Raw genomic sequence first — 4852 nt, 5'->3', positions numbered from 1 at the left:
AAAATATATTTTTTGTATAATATGTTATTTTAAAATTATTTTCAAATGATGTAAAACTGTTCGATTCTAAAATAATTATCTAGAATAATCTAGATAATTAACTAGAAAGAATCTTCTATTTTATAGCAATAAATATATATGGGATCTTACGTCATATTATTATTTCAACTGGTAAAATCCAGTTATCAATTACCTCAACAGACATATTAATTTATCACTCACCGACCCCGATGCGCAACAGCGGAATTACATCTGCCACGTAGCTACGTTGTATCTGTAATATACAAACATAAATATCATATTAAAATGGTGTTCAAAAAACCTAATGTTTTGAAACATAATTCCTATGTAGATCAAACTTTTTATTATTCAATTAGATATTAATTTAAATAAGGAAACATTTTACGAAAAAGGATCTTTACAAGGATAAATTTCTACAATATTAAATTACTTCTTTTCTTCTAATTATTATTTCTAAATCACGGGGAAATAAAACAACTCGAGAATAAACAGGAAAAATTTTACACGAAATAAAAAATAATATTTACCGCAAGTTGTTCCGCTGGCGCCCGATGCCTCTCCCAGGCCTCCTCCTCCTCTCAGGCTGCTCGGGATGTCAGCTTCGCAGGATTCCCTCGCTGCTCCGATGTCACCTTCTACGTCGTTATTTTCTGAAATATTCAAATGAACGATTCGATTAAGTAAAGACAGAAGAGATAGAACATTTTTGGACATAAGTAACATAGTACGTAAAAATCAATTACACTCACCACTTTCTTTCCTGCTGTTCCGGCCGCAAAATCCACCTCCACCTCCGGGTCAGATAGGAGTCCTCGAGCCACATTGAGACTCGTGGCAATGCAGTGTGACTTCATCCATTAAGCAAGAAAAATCAAGAAGCCATTTCGGCTATATTGCATTAATTTACGACGTTGTTGCAATATAGTCCGAAATGTTCTTGACCTTTCTCGCTTAATGGAATGTAATTACTGAAAATAATTAAAAATTATTCCCTACCTACGTTTTAACTAAGTCCCTACCTACGCTTATTTCTCCACACTTCCCTACGCTAAAACTCACCGACACCGATGCGCAGCAGCGGAGCTGTATCTGCAACGTCGCTACGATGATTCTGTAACAATCAAACACATAATCCAGATTAGAGCAGGGAAGAAAAGAGACAGTCTGTATTCGAAAAATAATTACCGAAGGTAAAACACGGAATTCTATATATCTTTTAATTAAATAAATTTAATAAAAAAAACACGTTTAATTTCTTGAAAGTATACTCTATTTACTGAACACAAAAAATTTCAAAATAAAATTTAAAAGATTAAACTCTTTTTAATTTCTACTCTCTGACTATCTTTACTATTCGAATGAAACAACCGATTGGTTTAAACTTTCCGCGAAAGACACAATATGTATAAACCAATATATTACCGCATGTTGTTCCGCCGGCGCCTGATGCCTCTTCCAGGCCTCCACCTCCTCTCAGGCTGCTCGGGATGTCACTCGTGGTTCCTCGATGCGAAGATGATGCTCCTTCCAGCGCGGATATTTTCTGTAACATAAAAATAATCGAATCGATTAAATACGTGTCACGCGCATCGAACATCTTATTTGTTATTCAGATTAATATTATATTTTAAAGTACATCTTCGAAAAAGGTTTCTACGTTTAGAATCAACTTGAATCAAATTTTTCAAAATATTTCTTTTTACTAATTTATATTTTAAACACGGTTTAATGTAGGAACTTAATAAGCACAAAGAGGGATTCTATAATATCTTAAAAAAAAAAATAAAAAGTAACACTTACCAGAAGTGTTGGTACACCGATGCCCGATGCCTATCCTAGGCCTCCTCCTCCTCTCAGGCTGCTCGGGATGTCACTCGTGGTTCCTCGATGCGAAGATGATGCTCCTTCCAGCGCGGATATTTTCTGTAACATAAAAAATCGAATCGATTAAATACGTGTCACGCGCATCGAACATCTTATTCGTTATTCAGATTAATATTATATTTAAATTACTTCTTCGAAAAGGTTTCTACGTTAGAATCAACTTGAATCAAATTTTTCAAAACATCTTTTTTTACTAATTTAAATTCCGAAACACGGTTTAATGTAGGAACTGAATAAGCACAAAGAGGGATTCTATAATATCTTAAAAAAAATGAAAAGTAACACTTACCAGAAGTGTTGGTACGCCGATGCCCGATGCCTATCCTAGGCCTCCTCCTCCTCTCAGGCTGCTCGGGATGTCAGCTTCGCAGGATTTCCCTCGCTGCTCCGATGTCATCTTCTGCGTCGTTATTTTCTGAAACATTTAAATGAACGATTCGATTAAGCGTAATGAATGTCTCGCGGCGCGGAGAGACCCGCGACGACGCGTATAAGGGAGGGAAGCCGACGACATAGTCTCGCGGCGCGGAGAGACCCGCGACGACGCGTATAAGGGAGGGAAGCCGACGACATAGTCTCGCGGCGCGGAGAGACCCGCGACGACGCGTATAAGGGAGGGGAAGCCGACGACATAGTCTCGCGGCGCGGAGAGACCCGCGACGACGCGTATAAGGGAGGGAAGCCGACGACATAGTCTCGCGGCGCGGAGAGACCCGCGACGACGCGTATAAGGGAGGGAAGCCGACGACATAGTCTCGCGGCGCGGAGAGACCCGCGACGGACGCGTATAAGGGAGGGAAGCCGACGACATAGTCTCGCGGCGCGGAAGAGACCCGCGACGACGGTATAAGGGAGGGAAGCCGACGACATAGTCTCGCGGCGCGGAGAGACCCGCGACGACGCGTATAAGGGAGGAAAGCCGACGACATAGTCTCGCGGCGCGGAGAGACCCGCGACGACGCGTATAAGGGAGGGAAGCCGACGACATAGTCTCGCGGCGCGGAGAGACCCGCGACGACGCGTATAAGGGAGGGAAGCCGAGACATAGTCTCGCGGCGCGGAGAGACCCGCGACGGACGCGTATAGGGCGGGAAGCCGAACGGTACCATAGTCCTCGCGGCGCGGCGAGGGGACCCGCGACGGGACACCGTATGAGCGATGCGAACGGTGTTTTGTAATGTCCCGCGCGGCGCGGCGGGGGGGGGACCACGCGACGGAACCGTATGAGCGATTGCGAACGGTTTGTAAATGTCCCGCGGCGCGGGCGGGGGGACACGCGACGGACCGTATGAGCACGATGCGAACGGTGGTAAATTGTCCCGCGGCGCGGCGGGGGGACACAGGCGACGGACCGGTAGATGCGAGCGAACGGTTTGTAAATGTCCGCGGCGCGGCGGGGGGGACACGCGCCGGACCGTATGAGCGAACGCGAACGTTGTAAATGTCCCGCCGGCGCGGGCGGGGGGACACGCGACAGGCACCGTATGAGCGAGCGAACGGTTTTGTAAATGTCCCGCGGCGCCGGCCGGGGGAACAACGCGGACGGACCGGTATGAGCGAGCGAACGGTGTAAATGTCCCGCGGCGCGGCGGGGGGGTACACGCGACGGACCGTATGAGCCCGAGCGAACGGTGTAAATGTCCCCGCGGCGCGGCTGGGGGGGGACACGCGACGGGACCGTATGAGCGAGCGAACGGTGTTACTGTCCCGCGGCGCGGCGGGGGACACGCGACGGGACCGTATGAGCGAGCGCACGGTTGTAAATGTACCGCGGCCCGCGGCGGAGGGGACACGCGACGGAACCGTATGAGCGAGGCTGAACGGTGTAAATGTCCCGCGGCGCGGGGAGGGGGACACGCGACGGACCGTATGAGCGAGCGAACGGTGTAAATGTCCCGCGGCGCGGCGGGGGGACACGCGACGGACCGTATGAGCGAGCGAACGGTTGTAAATGTCCGCGGCGCGGCGGGGGGGACACGCGACGGACCGTATGAGCGGCGGAAGCTGTGTAAATGTCCCGCGGCGCGGCGGGGCGACACGCGACGGACCGTATGAGCGAGCGAACGGTAGTAATGTCCCGCGGCGCGGCGGGGGGACACGCGACGGACCGTATGAGGCGAGCGAACGGCTTGTAAATGTCCCGCGGCGCGGCGGGGGGACACGCGACGGACCGTATGAGCGAGGCGAACGGTGTAAATGTCCCGCGGCGCGGCGGGGGGACACGCGACGGACCGTATGAGCGAGCGGAACGGTGTAAAGGTCCCGCGGCGCGGCGGGGGGACACGCGACGGACCGTATGAGCGAGCGAACGGTGTAAATGTCCCGCGGCGCGGCGGGGGGGGACACGCGACGGACCGCATGAGGCGAGCGAACGGCGTAAATGTCCCGCGGCGCGGGGGGGACACGCGACGGACCGCATGAGCGAGCGAACGGTGTAAATGTCCCGCGGCGGCGGCGGCGGGGGACACGCGACGGACCGCATGAGCGAGCGAACGGTGTAAATGTCCCGCGGCGCGGCGGGGGGACACGCGACGGACCGCATGAGCGAGCGAACGGCGTAAATGTCCCGCGGCGCGCGGGGGGACACGCGACGGACCGCATGAGCGAGCGAACGGCGTAAATGTCCCGCGGCGCGCGCGGGGGGGACACGCGACGGACCGCATGAGCGAGCGAACGGCGGTAAATGTCCCGCGGCGCGGCGGGGGGACACGCGACGGACCGCATGAGCGAGCGAACGGCGTAAATGTCCCGCGGCGCGGCGGGGGGACACGCGACGGACCGCATGAGCGAGCGAAACGGGTAAATGTCCCGCGGCGCGGCGGGGGGACACGCGACGGACCGCATGAGCGAGCGAACGGCGTAAATGTCCCGCGGCGCGGCGGGGGGAACGCGACGGACCGCATGAGCGAGCGAACGGCGTAAATGTCCCGCGGCGCGGCGGGGGGAC

The 4852-nt window shown here is 52.8% G+C and overlaps 1 long non-coding RNA gene across 1 annotated transcript; it reads right to left on the bottom strand.

Annotated features, from left to right (window-relative positions):
* Positions 1 to 983: 983 nt before the first annotated feature.
* On the bottom strand, positions 984 to 2726 carry LOC139768755 (uncharacterized). The gene is made up of 4 exons (XR_011717424.1): positions 2195 to 2726; positions 1822 to 1944; positions 1444 to 1564; positions 984 to 1132 (listed from the first exon to the last, which is right to left on the bottom strand). It is a non-coding gene; the product is annotated as an uncharacterized lncRNA (long non-coding RNA).
* Between the last annotated feature and the right edge of the window lie 2126 nt (positions 2727 to 4852).

This window comes from Temnothorax nylanderi, unplaced genomic scaffold (genome assembly GCF_030848795.1).
Source record: "Temnothorax nylanderi isolate EJ_2023f unplaced genomic scaffold, tnyl_v1.0 TNYL_tig0018_pilon, whole genome shotgun sequence".
NCBI classification, from domain to species: domain Eukaryota; kingdom Metazoa; phylum Arthropoda; class Insecta; order Hymenoptera; family Formicidae; genus Temnothorax; species Temnothorax nylanderi.
Note: the sequence above shows the minus strand (reverse complement) of the source record. Positions and strands in the feature narration are given on the sequence as shown.